Here is a 27,903-nt window from a genome sequence, read left to right as displayed (position 1 = left end):
TGGTGCTTCTACTCAAAGCAATGCTCTAGCTGCTCGTTTGAAAGGCAGCCAACTCCACGTTCAGAGAGAACTTCAGCGCCAAAGCCATTTTCAGCCACGCTTATAAACCAAGCCTCTGGCTCCAGTTGCAGCACTAAGTACATGTTAGCTACAGTGCCAAAACGCAGCATGTTGATGAAGCTTATACTCCGGATGACAGGGCAGAATCACGTTTGTTTGAAACCAACTTCATTGAAGTCTCACCTGAGAAACAGCTTCACAATTAAACCCATTTCGCACGAAAAAGCAGTTTTGTCCCAATGTGCGAAATAGCTATAGAACACATTATAGTGGAACAGAGCTTATTCTGCTTCTACTCAAAGCAATGCTCTAGCTGCTCCTTTGAAAGGCAGCCAACTCCACGTTCAGAGAGAACTTCAGCGCCAAAGCCATTTTCAGCTACGCTTATAAACCAAGCCTCTGGCTCCAGTTGCAGCACTAAGTACATGTTAGCTACAGTGCCAAAACGCAGCATGTTGATGAAGCTTATTATCCGGATGACTGGGCAGAATCACGTTTATTTGAAACCAACTTCATTGAAGTCTCACCTGAGAAACATCTTCACGATGAAACCCGTTTCACACGAAAAACCAGTTTTGTCCCATTGTGCGAAATAGCCATAGAACACATTATAGTGAAACAGAGCTTATTTTGCTTCTACTCAAAGCAATGCTCTAGCTGCTCCTTTGAAAGGCAAACAACTCCACGTTCAGAGAGAACTTCAGCGCCAAAGCCATTTTCAGCTACACTTATAAAGCAAGCCTCTGGCTCCAGTTGCAGCACTAAGGACATGTTAGTTACAGTGCCAAAACGCAGCATGTGGATGAAGCTTATACTCCGCATGACAGGGCAGAATCACGTTTGTTTGAAACCAACTTCATTGAAGTCTAACCTGAGAAACAGCTTCAAAATTAAACCCGTTTGGCACGAAAAACCAGATTTGTCCCAAAGGGCGAAATAGCCATAGAACACATTATAGTGAAACAGAGCTTATTGTGCTTCTACTCAAAGCAACGCTCTAGTTCTCCTTTGAAAGGCAGCCAACTCCACGTTCAGAGAGTACTTCAGCGCCAAAGCCATTTTCAGCTACGCTTATACACCAAGCCTCTGGCTCCAGTTGCAGCACTAAGTACATGTTAGCTAAAGTGACGCAACTCAGCATGTTGACGAAGCTTATACTCCGGATGACAGGGCAGCGCCGCGTTTGTTTGAAACCAACTTCATTGAAGTCTCACCTGAGAAACAGCTTCACAATTAAACCCATTTCGCACGAAAAACCAGTTTTGTCCCAATGTGCGAAATAGCCATAGAACACATTATACTGAAACAGAGCTTATTCTGCTTCTAGTAAAGCAATGATCTAGCTGCTCCTTTGAAAGGCAGACAACTCCACGTTCAGAGAGAACTTCAGCGCCAATGCCATTTTCAGCTACGCTTATAAACCAAGCCTCTGGCTCCAGTTGCAGCACTAAGTACATGTTAGTTACAGTGCCAAAATGCAGCATATTGACGAAGCTTATACTCCGGATGACTGGGCAGCGTCGTGATTGTTTGAAACCAACTTCATTGAAGTCTTACCTGAGAAACTGCTTCACAATTAAACCCATTTCGCACGCAAAAGCAGTTTTGTCCCAATGTGCCAAACAGCTGTAGAACACATTATAGTGAAACAGAGCTTATTTTGCTTCTACTCAAAGCAACGCTCTAGCTGCTCCTTTGAAAGGCAAACAACTCCACCTTCAGAGAGAACTTCAGCCCCAAAGCCATTTTCAGCTACGCTTATAAACCAAGCCTCTGGCTCCAGTTGCAGCACTAAGTACATGTTAGCTAAAGTGACGCAACTCAGCATGTGGATGAAACTGATGCTCCGGATGACAGGGCAGCGTCGCGTTTGTTTGTAACCAACTTCATTGAAGTCTCTTCTGAGAAACAGCTTCACGATGAAACCCGTTTCGCACGAAAAACCAGTTTTGTCCCAATGTGCGAAATAGCCATAGAATACATTATAGTGAAACAGAGCTTTTGGTGCTTCTACTCAAAGCAATGCTCTAGCTGCTCCTTTCAAAGGCAGACAACTCCACGTTCAGAGAGAACTTCAGCGCCAAAGCCATTTTCAGCCAAGCTTATAAACCAAGCCTCTGGCTCCAGTTGCAGCACTAAGTACATGTTAGTTACAGTGCCAAAACGCAGCATGTGGATGAAGCTTATACTCCGCATGACAGGGCAGAATCACGTTTGTTTGAAACCAACTTCATTGAAGTCTCACCTGAGAAACATCTTCACGATGAAACCCGTTTGGCACGAAAATCCAGTTTTGTCCCAAAGGGCGAAATAGCCATAGAACACATTATAGTGAAACAGAGCTTATTGTGCTTCTACTCAAAGAAATGCTCTAGCTGCTTATTTGAAAGGCAGCCAACTCCACGTTCAGAGAGAACTTCAGCGCCAAAGCCATTTTCAGCTACACTTATAAACCAAGCCTCTGGCTCCAGTTGCAACACTAAGTACATGTTAGCTACAGTGCCAAAACGCAGCATGTTGATGAAGCTTATACTCCGGATGACAGGGCAGAATCACGTTTGTTTGAAACCAACTTCATTGAAATCTCACCTGAGAAACATCTTCACGATGAAACCCGTTTGGCACGAAAATCCAGTTTTGTCCCATTGTGCGAAATAGCCATAGAACACATTATAGTGAAACAGAGCTTATTTTGCTTCTACTCAAAGCAACGCTCTAGCTGCTCCTTTGAAAGGCAAACAACTCCACCTTCAGAGAGAACTTCAGCCCCAAAGCCATTTTCAGCTACGCTTATACGCCAAGCCTCTGGCTCCAGTTGCAGCACTAAGTACATGTTAGCTAAAGTGATGCAACTCAGCATGTGGATGAAACTGATGCTCCGGATGACAGGGCAGCGTCGCGTTTGTTTGTAACCAACTTCATTGAAGTCTCTTCTGAGAAACAGCTTCACGATGAAACCCGTTTGGCACGAAAAATCAGTTTTGTCCCAATGTGCGAAATAGCCATAGAACACATTATAGTGAAACAGAGCTTTTGGTGCTTCTACTCAAAGCAATGCTCTAGCTGCTCGTTTGAAAGGCAGCCAACTCCACGTTCAGAGAGAACTTCAGCGCCAAAGCCATTTTCAGCCACGCTTATAAACCAAGCCTCTGGCTCCAGTTACAGCACTAAGTACATGTTAGCTACAGTGCCAAAACGCAGCATGTTGATGAAGCTTATACTCCGGATGACAGGGCAGAATCACGTTTGTTTGAAACCAACTTCATTGAAGTCTCACCTGAGAAACAGCTTCACAATTAAACCCATTTCGCACGAAAAAGCAGTTTTGTCCCAATGTGCGAAATAGCTATAGAACACATTATAGTGAAACAGAGCTTATTCTGCTTCTAGTAAAGCAATGCTCTAGCTGCTCCTTTCAAAGGCAGACAACTCCACGTTCAGAGAGAACTTCAGCGCCAATGCCATTTTCAGCCACGCTTATAAACCAAGCCTCTGGCTCCAGTTGCAGCACTAAGTACATGTTAGTTACAGTGCCAAAACGCAGCATGTTGATGAAGCTTATACTCCGGATGACAGGGCAGAATCACGTTTGTTTGAAACCAACTTCGTTGAAGTCTCACCTGAGAAACATCTTCACGATGAAACCCGTTTCGCACGAAAAGCAGTTTTGTCCCAATGTGCGAAATAGCCATAGAATACATTATAGTGAAACAGAGCTTATTGTGCATCTAGTCAAAGAAATGCTATAGCTGCTTATTTGAAAGGCAGACAACTCCACGTTCAGAGAGATCTTCAGCGCCAAAGCCATTTTCAGCCAAGCTTATAAACCAAGCCTCTGGCTCCAGTTGCAGCACTAAGTACATGTTAGCTACAGTGACACAATGCAGCATGTGGATGAAGCTTATACTCCGGATGACTAGGCAGAGTGGCGATTGTTTGAAACCAACTTCATTGAAGTCTCACCTGAGAAACATCTTCACGATTAAACCCGTTTGGCACGAAAATCCAGTTTTGTCCCAAAGGGAGAAATAGCCATAGAACACATTATAGTGAAACAGAGCTTATTTTGCTTCTACTCAAAGCAACGCTCTAGCTTCTCCTTTGAAAGGCAGCCAACTCCACGTTCAGAGAGAACTTCAGCGCCAAAGCCATTTTCAGCTACGCTTATAAAGCAAGCCTCTGGCTCCAGTTGCAGCACTAAGTACATGTTAGCTACAGTGACACAATGCAGCATGTTGACGAAGCTTATACTCCGGATGACTGGGCAGCGTCGCGATTGTTTGAAACCAACTTCATTGAAGTCTTACCTGAGAAACTGCTTCACAATTAAACCCATTTCGCACGCAAAAGCAGTTTTGTCCCAATGTGCCAAATAGCTATAGAACACATTATAGTGAAACAGAGCTTATTCTGCTTCTAGTAAAGCAATGCTCTAGCTGCTCCTTTGAAAGGCAGACAACTCCACGTTCAGAGAGAACTTCAGCGCCAATGCCATTTTCAGCCACGCTTATAAACCAAGCCTCTGGCTCCAGTTGCAGCACTAAGTACATGTTAGTTACAGTGCCAAAACGCAGCATGTTGATGAAGCTTATACTCCGGATGACTGGGCAGAATCACGTTTGTTTGAAACCAACTTCGTTGAAGTCTCACCTGAGAAATATCTTCACGATGAAACCCGTTTCGCACGAAAAACCAGTTTTGTCCCATTGTGCGAAATAGCCATAGAACACATTATGGTGAAACAGAGCTTATTTTGCTTCTACTCAAAGCAACGCTCTAGCTGCTCCTTTGAAAGGCAGCCAACTCCACGTTCAGAGAGAACTTCAGCGCCAAAGCCATTTTCAGCTACGCTTATACGCCAAGCCTCTGGCTCCAGTTGCAGCACTAAGTACATGTTAGTTACAGTGCCAAAACGCAGAATGAGGATGAAGCTTATACTCCGCATGACAGGGCAGAATCACGTTTGTTTGAAACCAACTTCATTGAAGTCTCACCTGAGAAACAGCTTCACAATTAAACTCGTTTGGCACGAAAAACCAGATTTGTCCCAAAGGGCGAAATAGCCATAGAACACATTATAGTGAAACAGAGCTTATTGTGCTTCTACTCAAAGAAATGCTCTAGCTGCTTATTTGAAAGGCAGCCAACTCCACGTTCAGAGAGAACTTCAGCGCCAAAGCCATTTTCAGCTACACTTATAAACCAAGCCTCTGGCTCCAGTTGCAGCACTAAGTACATGTTAGCTACAGTGCCAAAACGCAGCATGTTGATGAAGCTTATACTCCGGATGACTGGGCAGAATCACGTTTGTTTGAAACCAACTTCATTGAAATCTCACCTGAGAAACATCTTCACGATGAAACCCGTTTGGCACGAAAATCCAGTTTTGTCCCATTGTGCGAAATAGCCATAGAACACATTATAGTGAAACAGAGCTTATTTTGCTTCTACTCAAAGCAACGCTCTAGCTGCTCCTTTGAAAGGCAAACAACTCCACCTTCAGAGAGAACTTCAGCCCCAAAGCCATTTTCAGCTACGCTTATACGCCAAGCCTCTGGCTCCAGTTGCAGCACTAAGTACATGTTAGCTAAAGTGACGCAACTCAGCATGTGGATGAAACTGATGCTCCGGATGACAGGGCAGCGTCGCGTTTGTTTGTAACCAACTTCATTGAAGTCTCTTCTGAGAAACAGCTTCACGATGAAACCCGTTTGGCACGAAAAACCAGTTTTGTCCCAATGTGCGAAATAGCCATAGAACACATTATAGTGAAACAGAGCTTTTGGTGCTTCTACTCAAAGCAATGCTCTAGCTGCTCGTTTGAAAGGCAGCCAACTCCACGTTCAGAGAGAACTTCAGCGCCAAAGCCATTTTCAGCCACGCTTATAAACCAAGCCTCTGGCTCCAGTTGCAGCACTAAGTACATGTTAGCTACAGTGCCAAAACGCAGCATGTTGATGAAGCTTATACTCCGGATGACAGGGCAGAATCACGTTTGTTTGAAACCAACTTCATTGAAGTCTCACCTGAGAAACAGCTTCACAATTAAACCCATTTCGCACGAAAAAGCAGTTTTGTCCCAATGTGCGAAATAGCTATAGAACACATTATAGTGAAACAGAGCTTATTCTGCTTCTAGTAAAGCAATGCTCTAGCTGCTCCTTTCAAAGGCAGACAACTCCACGTTCAGAGAGAACTTCAGCGCCAATGCCATTTTCAGCCACGCTTATAAACCAAGCCTCTGGCTCCAGTTGCAGCACTAAGTACATGTTAGTTACAGTGCCAAAACGCAGCATGTTGATGAAGCTTATACTCCGGATGACAGGGCAGAACCACGTTTGTTTGAAACCAACTTCGTTGAAGTCTCACCTGAGAAACATCTTCACGATGAAACCCGTTTCGCACGAAAAGCAGTTTTGTCCCAATGTGCGAAATAGCCATAGAATACATTATAGTGAAACAGAGCTTATTGTGCATCTAGTCAAAGAAATGCTATAGCTGCTTATTTGAAAGGCAGACAACTCCACGTTCAGAGAGAACTTCAGCGCCAAAGCCATTTTCAGCCAAGCTTATAAACCAAGCCTCTGGCTCCAGTTGCAGCACTAAGTACATGTTAGCTACAGTGACACAATGCAGCATGTGGATGAAGCTTATACTCCGGATGACTAGGCAGAGTCGCGATTGTTTGAAACCAACTTCATTGAAGTCTCACCTGAGAAACATCTTCACGATTAAACCCGTTTCGCACGAAAATCCAGTTTTGTCCCAAAGGGAGAAATAGCCATAGAACACATTATAGTGAAACAGAGCTTATTTTGCTTCTACTCAAAGCAACGCTCTAGCTTCTCCTATGAAAGGCAGCCAACTCCACGTTCAGAGAGAACTTCAGCGCCAAAGCCATTTTCAGCTACGCTTATAAAGCAAGCCTCTGGCTCCAGTTGCAGCACTAAGTACATGTTAGCCACAGTGACACAATGCAGCATGTTGACGAAGCTTATACTCCGGATGACTGGGCAGCGTCGCGATTGTTTGAAACCAACTTCATTGAAGTCTTACCTGAGAAACTGCTTCACAATTAAACCCATTTCGCACGCAAAAGCAGTTTTGTCCCAATGTGCCAAATAGCTATAGAACACATTATAGTGAAACAGAGCTTATTCTGCTTCTAGTAAAGCAATGCTCTAGCTGCTCCTTTGAAAGGCAGACAACTCCACGTTCAGAGAGAACTTCAGCGCCAATGCCATTTTCAGCCACGCTTATAAACCAAGCCTCTGGCTCCAGTTGCAGCACTAAGTACATGTTAGTTACAGTGCCAAAACGCAGCATGTTGATGAAGCTTATACTCTGGATGACAGGGCATAATCACGTTTGTTTGAAACCAACTTCGTTGAAGTCTCACCTGAGAAATATCTTCACGATGAAACCCGTTTCGCACGAAAAACCAGTTTTGTCCCATTGTGCGAAATAGCCATAGAACACATTATGGTGAAACAGAGCTTATTTTGCTTCTACTCAAAGCAACGCTCTAGCTGCTCCTTTGAAAGGCAGCCAACTCCACCTTCAGAGAGAACTTCAGCCCCAAAGCCATTTTCAGCTACGCTTATACGCCAAGCCTCTGGCTCCAGTTGCAGCACTAAGTACATGTTAGCTAAAGTGATGCAACTCAGCATGTGGATGAAACTGATGCTCCGGATGACAGGGCAGCGTCGCGTTTGTTTGTAACCAACTTCATTGAAGTCTCTTCTGAGAAACAGCTTCACGATGAAACCCGTTTCGCACGAAAAACCAGTTTTGTCCCAATGTGCGAAATAGCCATAGAATACATTATAGTGAAACAGAGCTTTTGGTGCTTCTACTCAAAGCAATGCTCTAGCTGCTCCTTTCAAAGGCAGACAACTCCACGTTCAGAGAGAACTTCAGCGCCAATGCCATTTTCAGCCACGCTTATACACCAAGCCTCTGGCTCCAGTTGCAGCACTAAGTACATGTTAGCTACAGTGACACAATGCAGCATGTGGATGAAGCTTATACTCCGGATGACTGGGCAGAATCACTTTTGTTTGAAACCAACTACATTGAAGTCTCACCTGAGAAACAGCTTCACAATTAAACTCGTTTGGCACGAAAAACCAGATTTGTCCCAAAGGGCGAAATAGCCATAGAACACATTATAGTGAAACAGAGCTTATTGTGCTTCTACTCAAAGAAATGCTCTAGCTGCTTATTTGAAAGGCAGCCAACTCCACGTTCAGAGAGAACTTCAGCGCCAAAGCCATTTTCAGCTACACTTATAAACCAAGCCTCTGGCTCCAGTTGCAGCACTAAGTACATGTTAGCTACAGTGCCAAAACGCAGCATGTTGATGAAGCTTATACTCCGGATGACTGGGCAGAATCACGTTTGTTTGAAACCAACTTCATTGAAATCTCACCTGAGAAACAGCTTCACGATGAAACCCGTTTGGCACGAAAATCCAGTTTTGTCCCATTGTGCGAAATAGCCATAGAACACATTATAGTAAAACAGAGCTTATTTTGCTTCTACTCAAAGCAACGCTCTAGCTGCTCCTTTGAAAGGCAAACAACTCCACCTTCAGAGAGAACTTCAGCCCCAAAGCCATTTTCAGCTACGCTTATACGCCAAGCCTCTGGCTCCAGTTGCAGCACTAAGTACATGTTAGCTAAAGTGACGCAACTCAGCATGTGGATGAAACTGATGCTCCGGATGACAGGGCAGCGTCGCGTTTGTTTGTAACCAACTTCATTGAAGTCTCTTCTGAGAAACAGCTTCACGATGAAACCCGTTTGGCACGAAAAACCAGTTTTGTCCCAATGTGCGAAATAGCCATAGAACACATTATAGTGAAACAGAGCTTTTGGTGCTTCTACTCAAAGCAATGCTCTAGCTGCTCGTTTGAAAGGCAGCCAACTCCACGTTCAGAGAGAACTTCAGCGCCAAAGCCATTTTCAGCCACGCTTATAAACCAAGCTTCTGGCTCCAGTTGCAGCACTAAGTACATGTTAGCTACAGTGCCAAAACGCAGCATGTTGATGAAGCTTATACTCGGGATGACAGGGCAGAACCACGTTTGTTTGAAACCAACTTCGTTGAAGTCTCACCTGAGAAACATCTTCACGATGAAACCCGTTTCGCACGAAAAACCAGTTTTGTCCCAATGTGCGAAATAGCCATAGAATACATTATAGTGAAACAGAGCTTTTGGTGCTTCTACTCAAAGCAATGCTCTAGCTGCTCCTTTCAAAGGCAGACAACTCCACGTTCAGAGAGAACTTCAGCGCCAATGCCATTTTCAGCCACGCTTATAAACCAAGCCTCTGGCTCCAGTTGCAGCACTAAGTACATGTTAGTTACAGTGCCAAAACGCAGCATGTTGATGAAGCTTATACTCCGGATGACAGGGCAGAATCACGTTTGTTTGAAACCAACTTCATTGAAGTCTCACCTGAGAAACATCTTCACGATGAAACCCGTTTCGCACGAAAAGCAGTTTTGTCCCAATGTGCGAAATAGCCATAGAACACATTATACTGAAACAGAGCTTATTTTGCTTCTAGTCAAAGCAACGCTCTAGCTGCTCCTTTGAAAGGCAGCCAACTCCACGTTCAGAGAGAACTTCAGCGCCAAAGCCATTTTCAGCCAAGCTTATACACCAAGCCTCTGGCTCCAGTTGCAGCACTAAGTACATGTTAGCTACAGTGACACAATACAGCATGTGGATGAAGCTTATACTCCTGATGACTGGGCAGAATCACGTTTGTTTGAAACCAACTTCATTGAAGTCTCACCTGAGAAACAGCTTCACAATTAAACCCGTTTCGCACGAAAAACCAGTTTTGTCCCAATGTGCGAAATAGCTATAGAACACATTATAGTGAAACAGAGCTTATTGTGCTTCTAGTCAAAGCAATGCTCTAGCTGCTCCTTTGAAAGGCAGCCAACTCCACGTTCAGAGAGAACTTCAGCGCCAAAGCCATTTTCAGCCAAGCTTATAAACCAAGCCTCTGGCTCCAGTTGCAGCACTAAGTACTTGTTAGTTACAGTGCCAAAACGCAGCATGTGGATGAAGCTTATACTCCGCATGACAGGGCAGAATCACGTTTGTTTGAAACCAACTTCATTGAAGTCTCACCTGAGAAACAGCTTCACAATTAAACTCGTTTGGCACGAAAAACCAGATTTGTCCCAAAGGGCGAAATAGCCATAGAACACATTATAGTGAAACAGAGCTTATTGTGCTTCTACTCAAAGAAATGCTCTAGCTGCTTATTTGAAAGGCAGCCAACTCCACGTTCAGAGAGAACTTCAGCGCCAAAGCCATTTTCAGCTACACTTATAAACCAAGCCTCTGGCTCCAGTTGCAGCACTAAGTACATGTTAGCTACAGTGCCAAAACGCAGCATGTTGATGAAGCTTATACTCCGGATGACAGGGCAGAATCACGTTTGTTTGAAACCAACTTCATTGAAATCTCACCTGAGAAACATCTTCACGATGAAACCCGTTTGGCACGAAAATCCAGTTTTGTCCCATTGTGCGAAATAGCCATAGAACACATTATAGTGAAACAGAGCTTATTTTGCTTCTACTCAAAGCAACGCTCTAGCTGCTCCTTTGAAAGGCAAACAACTCCACCTTCAGAGAGAACTTCAGCCCCAAAGCCATTTTCAGCTACGCTTATACGCCAAGCCTCTGGCTCCAGTTGCAGCACTAAGTACATGTTAGCTAAAGTGACGCAACTCAGCATGTGGATGAAACTGATGCTCCGGATGACAGGGCAGCGTCGCGTTTGTTTGTAACCAACTTCATTGAAGTCTCTTCTGAGAAACAGCTTCACGATGAAACCCGTTTGGCACGAAAAACCAGTTTTGTCCCAATGTGCGAAATAGCCATAGAACACATTATAGTGAAACAGAGCTTTTGGTGCTTCTACTCAAAGCAATGCTCTAGCTGCTCGTTTGAAAGGCAGCCAACTCCACGTTCAGAGAGAACTTCAGCGCCAAAGCCATTTTCAGCCACGCTTATAAACCAAGCCTCTGGCTCCAGTTGCAGCACTAAGTACATGTTAGCTACAGTGCCAAAACGCAGCATGTTGATGAAGCTTATACTCCGGATGACAGGGCAGAACCACGTTTGTTTGAAACCAACTTCGTTGAAGTCTCACCTGAGAAACATCTTCACGATGAAACCCGTTTCGCACGAAAAAGCAGTTTTGTCCCAATGTGCGAAATAGCCATAGAATACATTATAGTGAAACAGAGCTTATTGTGCATCTAGTCAAAGAAATGCTATAGCTGCTTATTTGAAAGGCAGACAACTCCACGTTCAGAGAGATCTTCAGCGCCAAAGCCATTTTCAGCCACGCTTATAAACCAAGCCTCTGGCTCCAGTTGCAGCACTAAGTACATGTTAGCTACAGTGACACAATGCAGCATGTGGATGAAGCTTATACTCCGGATGACTAGGCAGAGTCGCGATTGTTTGAAACCAACTTCATTGAAGTCTCACCTGAGAAACATCTTCACGATTAAACCCGTTTGGCACGAAAATCCAGTTTTGTCCCAAAGGGAGAAATAGCCATAGAACACATTATAGTGAAACAGAGCTTATTTTGCTTCTACTCAAAGCAACGCTCTAGCTTCTCCTTTGAAAGGCAGACAACTCCACGTTCAGAGAGAACTTCAGCGCCAAAGCCATTTTCAGCTACGCTTATAAAGCAAGCCTCTGGCTCCAGTTGCAGCACTAAGTACATGTTAGCTACAGTGACACAATGCAGCATGTTGACGAAGCTTATACTCCGGATGACTGGGCAGCGTCGCGATTGTTTGAAACCAACTTCATTGAAGTCTTACCTGAGAAACTGCTTCACAATTAAACCCATTTCGCACGCAAAAGCAGTTTTGTCCCAATGTGCCAAATAGCTATAGAACACATTATAGTGAAACAGAGCTTATTCTGCTTCTAGTAAAGCAATGCTCTAGCTGCTCCTTTGAAAGGCAGACAACTCCACGTTCAGAGAGAACTTCAGCGCCAATGCCATTTTCAGCCACGCTTATAAACCAAGCCTGTGGCTCCAGTTGCAGCACTAAGTACATGTTAGTTACAGTGCCAAAACGCAGCATGTTGATGAAGCTTATACTCCGGATGACTGGGCAGAATCACGTTTGTTTGAAACCAACTTCATTGAAATCTCACCTGAGAAACAGCTTCACGATGAAACCCGTTTGGCACGAAAATCCAGTTTTGTCCCATTGTGCGAAATAGCCATAGAACACATTATAGTAAAACAGAGCTTATTTTGCTTCTACTCAAAGCAACGCTCTAGCTGCTCCTTTGAAAGGCAAACAACTCCACCTTCAGAGAGAACTTCAGCCCCAAAGCCATTTTCAGCTACGCTTATACGCCAAGCCTCTGGCTCCAGTTGCAGCACTAAGTACATGTTAGCTAAAGTGACGCAACTCAGCATGTGGATGAAACTGATGCTCCGGATGACAGGGCAGCGTCGCGTTTGTTTGTAACCAACTTCATTGAAGTCTCTTCTGAGAAACAGCTTCACGATGAAACCCGTTTGGCACGAAAAACCAGTTTTGTCCCAATGTGCGAAATAGCCATAGAACACATTATAGTGAAACAGAGCTTTTGGTGCTTCTACTCAAAGCAATGCTCTAGCTGCTCGTTTGAAAGGCAGCCAACTCCACGTTCAGAGAGAACTTCAGCGCCAAAGCCATTTTCAGCCACGCTTATAAACCAAGCTTCTGGCTCCAGTTGCAGCACTAAGTACATGTTAGCTACAGTGCCAAAACGCAGCATGTTGATGAAGCTTATACTCGGGATGACAGGGCAGAACCACGTTTGTTTGAAACCAACTTCGTTGAAGTCTCACCTGAGAAACATCTTCACGATGAAACCCGTTTCGCACGAAAAACCAGTTTTGTCCCAATGTGCGAAATAGCCATAGAATACATTATAGTGAAACAGAGCTTTTGGTGCTTCTACTCAAAGCAATGCTCTAGCTGCTCCTTTCAAAGGCAGACAACTCCACGTTCAGAGAGAACTTCAGCGCCAATGCCATTTTCAGCCACGCTTATAAACCAAGCCTCTGGCTCCAGTTGCAGCACTAAGTACATGTTAGTTACAGTGCCAAAACGCAGCATGTTGATGAAGCTTATACTCCGGATGACAGGGCAGAATCACGTTTGTTTGAAACCAACTTCATTGAAGTCTCACCTGAGAAACATCTTCACGATGAAACCCGTTTCGCACGAAAAGCAGTTTTGTCCCAATGTGCGAAATAGCCATAGAACACATTATACTGAAACAGAGCTTATTTTGCTTCTAGTCAAAGCAACGCTCTAGCTGCTCCTTTGAAAGGCAGCCAACTCCACGTTCAGAGAGAACTTCAGCGCCAAAGCCATTTTCAGCCAAGCTTATACACCAAGCCTCTGGCTCCAGTTGCAGCACTAAGTACATGTTAGCTACAGTGACACAATACAGCATGTGGATGAAGCTTATACTCCTGATGACTGGGCAGAATCACGTTTGTTTGAAACCAACTTCATTGAAGTCTCACCTGAGAAACAGCTTCACAATTAAACCCGTTTCGCACGAAAAACCAGTTTTGTCCCAATGTGCGAAATAGCTATAGAACACATTATAGTGAAACAGAGCTTATTGTGCTTCTAGTCAAAGCAATGCTCTAGCTGCTCCTTTGAAAGGCAGCCAACTCCACGTTCAGAGAGAACTTCAGCGCCAAAGCCATTTTCAGCCAAGCTTATAAACCAAGCCTCTGGCTCCAGTTGCAGCACTAAGTACTTGTTAGTTACAGTGCCAAAACGCAGCATGTGGATGAAGCTTATACTCCGCATGACAGGGCAGAATCACGTTTGTTTGAAACCAACTTCATTGAAGTCTCACCTGAGAAACAGCTTCACAATTAAACTCGTTTGGCACGAAAAACCAGATTTGTCCCAAAGGGCGAAATAGCCATAGAACACATTATAGTGAAACAGAGCTTATTGTGCTTCTACTCAAAGAAATGCTCTAGCTGCTTATTTGAAAGGCAGCCAACTCCACGTTCAGAGAGAACTTCAGCGCCAAAGCCATTTTCAGCTACACTTATAAACCAAGCCTCTGGCTCCAGTTGCAGCACTAAGTACATGTTAGCTACAGTGCCAAAACGCAGCATGTTGATGAAGCTTATACTCCGGATGACAGGGCAGAATCACGTTTGTTTGAAACCAACTTCATTGAAATCTCACCTGAGAAACATCTTCACGATGAAACCCGTTTGGCACGAAAATCCAGTTTTGTCCCATTGTGCGAAATAGCCATAGAACACATTATAGTGAAACAGAGCTTATTTTGCTTCTACTCAAAGCAACGCTCTAGCTGCTCCTTTGAAAGGCAAACAACTCCACCTTCAGAGAGAACTTCAGCCCCAAAGCCATTTTCAGCTACGCTTATACGCCAAGCCTCTGGCTCCAGTTGCAGCACTAAGTACATGTTAGCTAAAGTGACGCAACTCAGCATGTGGATGAAACTGATGCTCCGGATGACAGGGCAGCGTCGCGTTTGTTTGTAACCAACTTCATTGAAGTCTCTTCTGAGAAACAGCTTCACGATGAAACCCGTTTGGCACGAAAAACCAGTTTTGTCCCAATGTGCGAAATAGCCATAGAACACATTATAGTGAAACAGAGCTTTTGGTGCTTCTACTCAAAGCAATGCTCTAGCTGCTCGTTTGAAAGGCAGCCAACTCCACGTTCAGAGAGAACTTCAGCGCCAAAGCCATTTTCAGCCACGCTTATAAACCAAGCCTCTGGCTCCAGTTGCAGCACTAAGTACATGTTAGCTACAGTGCCAAAACGCAGCATGTTGATGAAGCTTATACTCCGGATGACAGGGCAGAACCACGTTTGTTTGAAACCAACTTCGTTGAAGTCTCACCTGAGAAACATCTTCACGATGAAACCCGTTTCGCACGAAAAAGCAGTTTTGTCCCAATGTGCGAAATAGCCATAGAATACATTATAGTGAAACAGAGCTTATTGTGCATCTAGTCAAAGAAATGCTATAGCTGCTTATTTGAAAGGCAGACAACTCCACGTTCAGAGAGATCTTCAGCGCCAAAGCCATTTTCAGCCACGCTTATAAACCAAGCCTCTGGCTCCAGTTGCAGCACTAAGTACATGTTAGCTACAGTGACACAATGCAGCATGTGGATGAAGCTTATACTCCGGATGACTAGGCAGAGTCGCGATTGTTTGAAACCAACTTCATTGAAGTCTCACCTGAGAAACATCTTCACGATTAAACCCGTTTGGCACGAAAATCCAGTTTTGTCCCAAAGGGAGAAATAGCCATAGAACACATTATAGTGAAACAGAGCTTATTTTGCTTCTACTCAAAGCAACGCTCTAGCTTCTCCTTTGAAAGGCAGACAACTCCACGTTCAGAGAGAACTTCAGCGCCAAAGCCATTTTCAGCTACGCTTATAAAGCAAGCCTCTGGCTCCAGTTGCAGCACTAAGTACATGTTAGCTACAGTGCCAAAACGCAGCATGTTGACGAAGCTTATACTCCGGATGACTGGGCAGCGTCGCGATTGTTTGAAACCAACTTCATTGAAGTCTTACCTGAGAAACTGCTTCACAATTAAACCCATTTCGCACGCAAAAGCAGTTTTGTCCCAATGTGCCAAATAGCTATAGAACACATTATAGTGAAACAGAGCTTATTCTGCTTCTAGTAAAGCAATGCTCTAGCTGCTCCTTTGAAAGGCAGACAACTCCACGTTCAGAGAGAACTTCAGCGCCAATGCCATTTTCAGCCACGCTTATAAACCAAGCCTGTGGCTCCAGTTGCAGCACTAAGTACATGTTAGTTACAGTGCCAAAACGCAGCATGTTGATGAAGCTTATACTCTGGATGACAGGGCAGAATCACGTTTGTTTGAAACCAACTTCGTTGAAGTCTCACCTGAGAAATATCTTCACGATGAAACCCGTTTCGCACGAAAAACCAGTTTTGTCCCATTGTGCGAAATAGCCATAGAACACATTATAGTAAAACAGAGCTTATTTTGCTTCTACTCAAAGCAACGCTCTAGCTGCTCCTTTGAAAGGCAGCCAACTCCACGTTCAGAGAGAACTTCAGCCCCAAAGCCATTTTCAGCTACGCTTATACGCCAAGCCTCTGGCTCCAGTTGCAGCACTAAGTACATGTTAGCTAAAGTGATGCAACTCAGCATGTGGATGAAACTGATGCTCCGGATGACAGGGCAGCGTCGCGTTTGTTTGTAACCAAATTCATTGAAGTCTCTTCTGAGAAACAGCTTCACGATGAAACCCGTTTCGCACGAAAAACCAGTTTTGTCCCAATGTGCGAAATAGCCATAGAATACATTATAGTGAAACAGAGCTTTTGGTGCTTCTACTCAAAGCAATGCTCTAGCTGCTCGTTTGAAAGGCAGACAACTCCACGTTCAGAGAGAACTTCAGCGCCAAAGCCATTTTCAGCCAAGCTTATAAACCAAGCCTCTGGCTCCAGTTGCAGCACTAAGTACATGTTAGCTACAGTGCCAAAACGCAGCATGTTGATGAAGCTTATACTCCGGATGACAGGGCAGAATCACGTTTGTTTGAAACCAACTTCATTGAAGTCTCACCTGAGAAACAGCTTCACAATTAAACCCATTTCGCACGAAAAACCAGTTTTGTCCCAATGTGCGAAATAGCTATAGAACACATTATAGTGAAACAGAGCTTATTCTGCTTCTAGTAAAGCAATGCTCTAGCTGCTCCTTTCAAAGGCAGACAACTCCACGTTCAGAGAGAACTTCAGCGCCAAAGCCATTTTCAGCCACGCTTATAAACCAAGCCTCTGGCTCCAGTTGCAGCACTAAGTACATGTTAGCTACAGTGCCAAAACGCAGCATGTTGATGAAGCTTATACTCCGGATGACAGGGCAGAACCACGTTTGTTTGAAACCAACTTCATTGAAGTCTCACCTGAGAAACAGCTTCACGATGAAACCCGTTTCGCACGAAAAACCAGTTTTGTCCCAATGTGCGAAATAGCCATAGAACACATTATAGTGAAACAGAGCTTATTGTGCATCTAGTCAAAGAAATGCTATAGCTGCTTATTTGAAAGGCAGCCAACTCCACGTTCAGAGAGATCTTCAGCGCCAAAGCCATTTTCAGCCACGCTTATAAACCAAGCCTCTGGCTCCAGTTGCAGCACTAAGTACATGTTAGCTACAGTGCCAAAACGCAGCATGTTGATGAAGCTTATACTCCGGATGACAGGGCAGAATCACGTTTGTTTGAAACCAACTTCATTGAAGTCTCACCTGAGAAACATCTTCACGATGAAACCCGTTTGGCACGAAAATCCAGTTTTGTGTCGTGCGAAATAGCCATAGAACACATTATAGTGAAACAGAGCTTATTTTGCTTCTACTCAAAGCAACGCTCTAGCTTCTCCTTTGAAAGGCAGCCAACTCCACGTTCAGAGAGAACTTCAGCGCCAAAGCCATTTTCAGCCAAGCTTATACACCAAGCCTCTGGCTCCAGTTGCAGCACTAAGTACATGTTAGCTACAGTGACACAATGCAGCATGTGGATGAAGCTTATACTCCGGATGACTGGGCAGAATCACGTTTGTTTGAAACCAACTTCATTGAAGTCTCATCTGAGAAACAGCTTCACAATTAAACCCGTTTCGCACGAAAAACCAGTTTTGTCCCAATGTGCGAAATAGCTATAGAACACATTATAGTGAAACAGAGCTTATTGTGCTTCTAGTCAAAGCAATGCTCTAGCTGCTCCTTTGAAAGGCAGCCAACTCCACGTTCAGAGAGAACTTCAGCGCCAAAGCCATTTTCAGCCAAGCTTATAAACCAAGCCTCTGGCTCCAGTTGCAGCACTAAGTACATGTTAGTTACAGTGCCAAAACGCAGCATGTGGATGAAGCTTATACTCCGCATGACAGGGCAGAATCACGTTTGTTTGAAACCAACTTCATTGAAGTCTCACCTGAGAAACAGCTTCACAATTAAACTCGTTTGGCACGAAAAACCAGATTTGTCCCAAAGGGCGAAATAGCCATAGAACACATTATAGTGAAACAGAGCTTATTGTGCTTCTACTCAAAGAAATGCTCTAGCTGCTTATTTGAAAGGCAGCCAACTCCACGTTCAGAGAGAACTTCAGCGCCAAAGCCATTTTCAGCTACACTTATAAACCAAGCCTCTGGCTCCAGTTGCAGCACTAAGTACATGTTAGCTACAGTGCCAAAACGCAGCATGTTGATGAAGCTTATACTCCGGATGACTGGGCAGAATCACGTTTGTTTGAAACCAACTTCATTGAAATCTCACCTGAGAAACATCTTCACGATGAAACCCGTTTGGCACGAAAATCCAGTTTTGTCCCATTGTGCGAAATAGCCATAGAACACATTATAGTGAAACAGAGCTTATTTTGCTTCTACTCAAAGCAACGCTCTAGCTGCTCCTTTGAAAGGCAAACAACTCCACCTTCAGAGAGAACTTCAGCCCCAAAGCCATTTTCAGCTACGCTTATACGCCAAGCCTCTGGCTCCAGTTGCAGCACTAAGTACATGTTAGCTAAAGTGACGCAACTCAGCATGTGGATGAAACTGATGCTCCGGATGACAGGGCAGCGTCGCGTTTGTTTGTAACCAACTTCATTGAAGTCTCTTCTGAGAAACAGCTTCACGATGAAACCCGTTTCGCACGAAAAACCAGTTTTGTCCCAATGTGCGAAATAGCCATAGAACACATTATAGTGAAACAGAGCTTTTGGTGCTTCTACTCAAAGCAATGCTCTAGCTGCTCGTTTGAAAGGCAGCCAACTCCACGTTCAGAGAGAACTTCAGCGCCAAAGCCATTTTCAGCCACGCTTATAAACCAAGCTTCTGGCTCCAGTTGCAGCACTAAGTACATGTTAGCTACAGTGCCAAAACGCAGCATGTTGATGAAGCTTATACTCCGGATGACAGGGCAGAACCACGTTTGTTTGAAACCAACTTCGTTGAAGTCTCACCTGAGAAACATCTTCACGATGAAACCCGTTTCGCACGAAAAACCAGTTTTGTCCCAATGTGCGAAATAGCCATAGAATACATTATAGTGAAACAGAGCTTTTGGTGCTTCTACTCAAAGCAATGCTCTAGCTGCTCCTTTCAAAGGCAGACAACTCCACGTTCAGAGAGAACTTCAGCGCCAATGCCATTTTCAGCCACGCTTATAAACCAAGCCTCTGGCTCCAGTTGCAGCACTAAGTACATGTTAGCTACAGTGCCAAAACGCAGCATGTTGATGAAGCTTATACTCCGGATGACTGGGCAGAATCACGTTTGTTTGAAACCAACTTCATTGAAATCTCACCTGAGAAACATCTTCACGATGAAACCCGTTTGGCACGAAAATCCAGTTTTGTCCCATTGTGCGAAATAGCCATAGAACACATTATAGTGAAACAGAGCTTATTTTGCTTCTACTCAAAGCAACGCTCTAGCTGCTCCTTTGAAAGGCAGCCAACTCCACGTTCAGAGAGAACTTCAGCGCCAAAGCCATTTTCAGCCAAGCTTATACACCAAGCCTCTGGCTCCAGTTGCAGCACTAAGTACATGTTAGCTACAGTGACACAATGCAGCATGTGGATGAAGCTTATACTCCGGATGACTGGGCAGAATCACATTTGTTTGAAACCAACTTCATTGAAGTCTCATCTGAGAAACAGCTTCACAATTAAACCCGTTTCGCACGAAAAACCAGTTTTGTCCCAATGTGCGAAATAGCTATAGAACACATTATAGTGAAACAGAGCTTATTGTGCTTCTAGTCAAAGCAATGCTCTAGCTGCTCCTTTGAAAGGCAGCCAACTCCACGTTCAGAGAGAACTTCAGCGCCAAAGCCATTTTCAGCCAAGCTTATAAACCAAGCCTCTGGCTCCAGTTGCAGCACTAAGTACTTGTTAGTTACAGTGCCAAAACGCAGCATGTGGATGAAGCTTATACTCCGCATGACAGGGCAGAATCACGTTTGTTTGAAACCAACTTCATTGAAGTCTCACCTGAGAAACAGCTTCACAATTAAACTCGTTTGCACGAAAAACCAGTTTTGTCCCATTGTGCGAAATAGCCATAGAACACATTATAGTGAAACAGAGCTTATTTTGCTTCTACTCAAAGCAACGCTCTAGCTGCTCCTTTGAAAGGCAAACAACTCCACCTTCAGAGAGAACTTCAGCCCCAAAGCCATTTTCAGCTATGCTTATACGCCAAGCCTCTGGCTCCAGTTGCAGCACTAAGTACATGTTAGCTAAAGTGACGCAACTCAGCATGTGGATGAAACTGATGCTCCGGATGACAGGGCAGCGTCGCGTTTGTTTGTAACCAACTTCATTGAAGTCTCTTCTGAGAAACAGCTTCACGATGAAACCCGTTTGGCACGAAAAACCAGTTTTGTCCCAATGTGCGAAATAGCCATAGAACACATTATAGTGAAACAGAGCTTTTGGTGCTTCTACTCAAAGCAATGCTCTAGCTGCTCGTTTGAAAGGCAGCCAACTCCACGTTCAGAGAGAACTTCAGCGCCAAAGCCATTTTCAGCCACGCTTATAAACCAAGCCTCTGGCTCCAGTTGCAGCACTAAGTACATGTTAGCTACAGTGCCAAAACGCAGCATGTTGATGAAGCTTATACTCCGGATGACAGGGCAGAACCACGTTTGTTTGAAACCAACTTCGTTGAAGTCTCACCTGAGAAACATCTTCACGATTAAACCCGTTTGGCACGAAAATCCAGTTTTGTCCCAAAGGGAGAAATAGCCATAGAACACATTATAGTGAAACAGAGCTTATTTTGCTTCTACTCAAAGCAACGCTCTAGCTTCTCCTTTGAAAGGCAGACAACTCCACGTTCAGAGAGAACTTCAGCGCCAAAGCCATTTTCAGCTACGCTTATAAAGCAAGCCTCTGGCTCCAGTTGCAGCACTAAGTACATGTTAGCTACAGTGACACAATGCAGCATGTTGACGAAGCTTATACTCCGGATGACTGGGCAGCGTCGCGATTGTTTGAAACCAACTTCATTGAAGTCTTACCTGAGAAACTGCTTCACAATTAAACCCATTTCGCACGCAAAAGCAGTTTTGTCCCAATGTGCCAAATAGCTATAGAACACATTATAGTGAAACAGAGCTTATTCTGCTTCTAGTAAAGCAATGCTCTAGCTGCTCCTTTGAAAGGCAGACAACTCCACGTTCAGAGAGAACTTCAGCGCCAATGCCATTTTCAGCCACGCTTATAAACCAAGCCTGTGGCTCCAGTTGCAGCACTAAGTACATGTTAGTTACAGTGCCAAAACGCAGCATGTTGATGAAGCTTATACTCTGGATGACAGGGCAGAATCACGTTTGTTTGAAACCAACTTCGTTGAAGTCTCACCTGAGAAATATCTTCACGATGAAACCCGTTTCGCACGAAAAACCAGTTTTGTCCCATTGTGCGAAATAGCCATAGAACACATTATAGTAAAACAGAGCTTATTTTGCTTCTACTCAAAGCAACGCTCTAGCTGCTCCTTTGAAAGGCAGCCAACTCCACGTTCAGAGAGAACTTCAGCCCCAAAGCCATTTTCAGCTACGCTTATACGCCAAGCCTCTGGCTCCAGTTGCAGCACTAAGTACATGTTAGCTAAAGTGATGCAACTCAGCATGTGGATGAAACTGATGCTCCGGATGACAGGGCAGCGTCGCGTTTGTTTGTAACCAACTTCATTGAAGTCTCTTCTGAGAAACAGCTTCACGATGAAACCCGTTTCGCACGAAAAACCAGTTTTGTCCCAATGTGCGAAATAGCCATAGAATACATTATAGTGAAACAGAGCTTTTGGTGCTTCTACTCAAAGCAATGCTCTAGCTGCTCGTTTGAAAGGCAGCCAACTCCACGTTCAGAGAGAACTTCAGCGCCAAAGCCATTTTCAGCCAAGCTTATAAACCAAGCCTCTGGCTCCAGTTGCAGCACTAAGTACATGTTAGCTACAGTGCCAAAACGCAGCATGTTGATGAAGCTTATACTCCGGATGACAGGGCAGAATCACGTTTGTTTGAAACCAACTTCATTGAAGTCTCACCTGAGAAACAGCTTCACAATTAAACCCATTTCGCACGAAAAAGCAGTTTTGTCCCAATGTGCGAAATAGCTATAGAACACATTATAGTGAAACAGAGCTTATTCTGCTTGCACTCAAAGCAATGCTCTAGCTGCTCCTTTGAAAGGCAGACAACTCCACGTTCAGAGAGAACTTCAGCGCCAAAGCCATTTTCAGCCACGCTTATAAACCAAGCCTCTGGCTCCAGTTGCAGCACTAAGTACATGTTAGCTACAGTGCCAAAACGCAGCATGTTGATGAAGCTTATACTCCGGATGACAGGGCAGAACCACGTTTGTTTGAAACCAACTTCGTTGAAGTCTCACCTGAGAAACAGCTTCACGATGAAACCCGTTTCGCACGAAAAGCAGTTTTGTCCCAATGTGCGAAATAGCCATAGAACACATTATAGTGAAACAGAGCTTATTGTGCATCTAGTCAAAGAAATGCTATAGCTGCTTATGTGAAAGGCAGACAACTCCACGTTCAGAGAGATCTTCAGCGCCAAAGCCATTTTCAGCCACGCTTATAAACCAAGCCTCTGGCTCCAGTTGCAGCACTAAGTACATGTTAGCTACAGTGCCAAAACGCAGCATGTTGATGAAGCTTATACTCCGGATGACAGGGCAGAATCACGTTTGTTTGAAACCAACTTCATTGAAGTCTCACCTGAGAAACATCTTCACGATGAAACCCGTTTGGCACGAAAATCCAGTTTTGTGTCATTGTGCGAAATAGCCATAGAACACATTATAGTGAAACAGAGCTTATTTTGCTTCTACTCAAAGCAACGCTCTAGCTTCTCCTTTGAAAGGCAGCCAACTCCACGTTCAGAGAGAACTTCAGCGCCAAAGCCATTTTCAGCCAAGCTTATACACCAAGCCTCTGGCTCCAGTTGCAGCACTAAGTACATGTTAGCTACAGTGACACAATGCAGCATGTGGATGAAGCTTATACTCCGGATGACTGGGCAGAATCACGTTTGTTTGTAACCAACTTCATTGAAGTCTCATCTGAGAAACAGCTTCACAATTAAACCCGTTTCGCACGAAAAACCAGTTTTGTCCCAATGTGCGAAATAGCTATAGAACACATTATAGTGAAACAGAGCTTATTGTGCTTCTAGTCAAAGCAATGCTCTAGCTGCTCCTTTGAAAGGCAGCCAACTCCACGTTCAGAGAGAACTTCAGCGCCAAAGCCATTTTCAGCCAAGCTTATAAACCAAGCCTCTGGCTCCAGTTGCAGCACTAAGTACATGTTAGTTACAGTGCCAAAACGCAGCATGTGGATGAAGCTTATACTCCGCATGACAGGGCAGAATCACGTTTGTTTGAAACCAACTTCATTGAAGTCTCACCTGAGAAACAGCTTCACAATTAAACTCGTTTGGCACGAAAAACCAGATTTGTCCCAAAGGGCGAAATAGCCATAGAACACATTATAGTGAAACAGAGCTTATTGTGCTTCTACTCAAAGAAATGCTCTAGCTGCTTATTTGAAAGGCAGCCAACTCCACGTTCAGAGAGAACTTCAGCGCCAAAGCCATTTTCAGCTACACTTATAAACCAAGCCTCTGGCTCCAGTTGCAGCACTAAGTACATGTTAGCTACAGTGCCAAAACGCAGCATGTTGATGAAGCTTATACTCCGGATGACTGGGCAGAATCACGTTTGTTTGAAACCAACTTCATTGAAATCTCACCTGAGAAACATCTTCACGATGAAACCCGTTTGGCACGAAAATCCAGTTTTGTCCCATTGTGCGAAATAGCCATAGAACACATTATAGTGAAACAGAGCTTATTTTGCTTCTACTCAAAGCAACGCTCTAGCTGCTCCTTTGAAAGGCAAACAACTCCACCTTCAGAGAGAACTTCAGCCCCAAAGCCATTTTCAGCTACGCTTATACGCCAAGCCTCTGGCTCCAGTTGCAGCACTAAGTACATGTTAGCTAAAGTGACGCAACTCAGCATGTGGATGAAACTGATGCTCCGGATGACAGGGCAGCGTCGCGTTTGTTTGTAACCAACTTCATTGAAGTCTCTTCTGAGAAACAGCTTCACGATGAAACCCGTTTGGCACGAAAAACCAGTTTTGTCCCAATGTGCGAAATAGCCATAGAACACATTATAGTGAAACAGAGCTTTTGGTGCTTCTACTCAAAGCAATGCTCTAGCTGCTCGTTTGAAAGGCAGCCAACTCCACGTTCAGAGAGAACTTCAGCGCCAAAGCCATTTTCAGCCACGCTTATAAACCAAGCTTCTGGCTCCAGTTGCAGCACTAAGTACATGTTAGCTACAGTGCCAAAACGCAGCATGTTGATGAAGCTTATACTCCGGATGACAGGGCAGAACCACGTTTGTTTGAAACCAACTTCGTTGAAGTCTCACCTGAGAAACATCTTCACGATGAAACCCGTTTCGCACGAAAAACCAGTTTTGTCCCAATGTGCGAAATAGCCATAGAACACATTATAGTGAAACAGAGCTTTTGGTGCTTCTACTCAAAGCAATGCTCTAGCTGCTCCTTTCAAAGGCAGACAACTCCACGTTCAGAGAGAACTTCAGTGCCAATGCCATTTTCAGCCACGCTTATAAACCAAGCCTCTGGCTCCAGTTGCAGCACTAAGTACATGTTAGTTACAGTGCCAAAACGCAGCATGTTGATGAAGCTTATACTCCGGATGACAGGGCAGAATCACGTTTGTTTGAAACCAACTTCATTGAAGTCTCACCTGAGAAACATCTTTACGATGAAACCCGTTTCGCACGAAAAGCAGTTTTGTCCCAATGTGCGAAATAGCCATAGAACACATTATACTGAAACAGAGCTTATTTTGCTTCTAGTCAAAGCAACGCTCTAGCTGCTCCTTTGAAAGGCAGCCAACTCCACGTTCAGAGAGAACTTCAGCGCCAAAGCCATTTTCAGCCAAGCTTATACACCAAGCCTCTGGCTCCAGTTGCAGCACTAAGTACATGTTAGCTACAGTGCCAAAACGCAGCATGTGGATGAAGCTTATACTCCGGATGACTGGGCAGAATCACATTTGTTTGTTTGAAACCAACTTCATTGAAGTCTCATCTGAGAAACAGCTTCACAATTAAACCCGTTTCGCACGAAAAACCAGTTTTGTCCCAATGTGCGAAATAGCTATAGAACACATTATAGTGAAACAGAGCTTATTGTGCTTCTAGTCAAAGCAATGCTCTAGCTGCTCCTTTGAAAGGCAGCCAACTCCACGTTCAGAGAGAACTTCAGCGCCAAAGCCATTTTCAGCCAAGCTTATAAACCAAGCCTCTGGCTCCAGTTGCAGCACTAAGTACTTGTTAGTTACAGTGCCAAAACGCAGCATGTGGATGAAGCTTATACTCCGCATGACAGGGCAGAATCACGTTTGTTTGAAACCAACTTCATTGAAGTCTCACCTGAGAAACAGCTTCACAATTAAACTCGTTTGGCACGAAAAACCAGATTTGTCCCAAAGGGCGAAATAGCCATAGAACACATTATAGTGAAACAGAGCTTATTGTGCTTCTACTCAAAGAAATGCTCTAGCTGCTTATTTGAAAGGCAGCCAACTCCACGTTCAGAGAGAACTTCAGCGCCAAAGCCATTTTCAGCTACACTTATAAACCAAGCCTCTGGCTCCAGTTGCAGCACTAAGTACATGTTAGCTACAGTGCCAAAACGCAGCATGTTGATGAAGCTTATACTCCGGATGACAGGGCAGAATCACGTTTGTTTGAAACCAACTTCATTGAAATCTCACCTGAGAAACATCTTCACGATGAAACCCGTTTGGCACGAAAATCCAGTTTTGTCCCATTGTGCGAAATAGCCATAGAACACATTATAGTGAAACAGAGCTTATTTTGCTTCTACTCAAAGCAACGCTCTAGCTGCTCCTTTGAAAGGCAAACAACTCCACCTTCAGAGAGAACTTCAGCCCCAAAGCCATTTTCAGCTACGCTTATACGCCAAGCCTCTGGCTCCAGTTGCAGCACTAAGTACATGTTAGCTAAAGTGACGCAACTCAGCATGTGGATGAAACTGATGCTCCGGATGACAGGGCAGCGTCGCGTTTGTTTGTAACCAACTTCATTGAAGTCTCTTCTGAGAAACAGCTTCACGATGAAACCCGTTTGGCACGAAAAACCAGTTTTGTCCCAATGTGCGAAATAGCCATAGAACACATTATAGTGAAACAGAGCTTTTGGTGCTTCTACTCAAAGCAATGCTCTAGCTGCTCGTTTGAAAGGCAGCCAACTCCACGTTCAGAGAGAACTTCAGCGCCAAAGCCATTTTCAGCCACGCTTATAAACCAAGCCTCTGGCTCCAGTTGCAGCACTAAGTACATGTTAGCTACAGTGCCAAAACGCAGCATGTTGATGAAGCTTATACTCCGGATGACAGGGCAGAACCACGTTTGTTTGAAACCAACTTCGTTGAAGTCTCACCTGAGAAACATCTTCACGATGAAACCCGTTTCGCACGAAAAGCAGTTTTGTCCCAATGTGCGAAATAGCCATAGAATACATTATAGTGAAACAGAGCTTATTGTGCATCTAGTCAAAGAAATGCTATAGCTGCTTATTTGAAAGGCAGACAACTCCACGTTCAGAGAGATCTTCAGCGCCAAAGCCATTTTCAGCCAAGCTTATAAACCAAGCCTCTGGCTCCAGTTGCAGCACTAAGTACATGTTAGCTACAGTGACACAATGCAGCATGTGGATGAAGCTTATACTCCGGATGACTAGGCGGGGTCGCGATTGTTTGAAACCAACTTCATTGAAGTCTCACCTGAGAAACATCTTCACGATTAAACCCGTTTGGCACGAAAATCCAGTTTTGTCCCAAAGGGAGAAATAGCCATAGAACACATTATAGTGAAACAGAGCTTATTTTGCTTCTACTCAAAGCAACGCTCTAGCTTCTCCTTTGAAAGGCAGACAACTCCACGTTCAGAGAGAACTTCAGCGCCAAAGCCATTTTCAGCTACGCTTATAAAGCAAGCCTCTGGCTCCAGTTGCAGCACTAAGTACATGTTAGCTACAGTGACACAATGCAGCATGTTGACGAAGCTTATACTCCGGATGACTGGGCAGCGTCGCGATTGTTTGAAACCAACTTCATTGAAGTCTTACCTGAGAAACTGCTTCACAATTAAACCCATTTCGCACGCAAAAGCAGTTTTGTCCCAATGTGCGAAATAGCCATAGAACACATTATAGTGAAACAGAGCTTATTGTGCTTCTAGTAAAGCAATGCTCTAGCTGCTCCTTTGAAAGGCAGACAACTCCACGTTCAGAGAGAACTTCAGCGCCAATGCCATTTTCAGCCACGCTTATAAACCAAGCCTGTGGCTCCAGTTGCAGCACTAAGTACATGTTAGTTACAGTGCCAAAACGCAGCATGTTGATGAAGCTTATACTCTGGATGACAGGGCATAATCACGTTTGTTTGAAACCAACTTCGTTGAAGTCTCACCTGAGAAATATCTTCACGATGAAACCCGTTTCGCACGAAAAACCAGTTTTGTCCCATTGTGCGAAATAGCCATAGAACACATTATAGTAAAACAGAGCTTATTTTGCTTCTACTCAAAGCAACGCTCTAGCTGCTCCTTTGAAAGGCAGCCAACTCCA

The sequence above is a fragment of the Ochotona princeps genome, chromosome 3 (genome assembly GCF_030435755.1).
Source record: "Ochotona princeps isolate mOchPri1 chromosome 3, mOchPri1.hap1, whole genome shotgun sequence".
Taxonomy (NCBI): domain Eukaryota; kingdom Metazoa; phylum Chordata; class Mammalia; order Lagomorpha; family Ochotonidae; genus Ochotona; species Ochotona princeps.
This window is presented reverse-complemented; position numbering follows the sequence as displayed.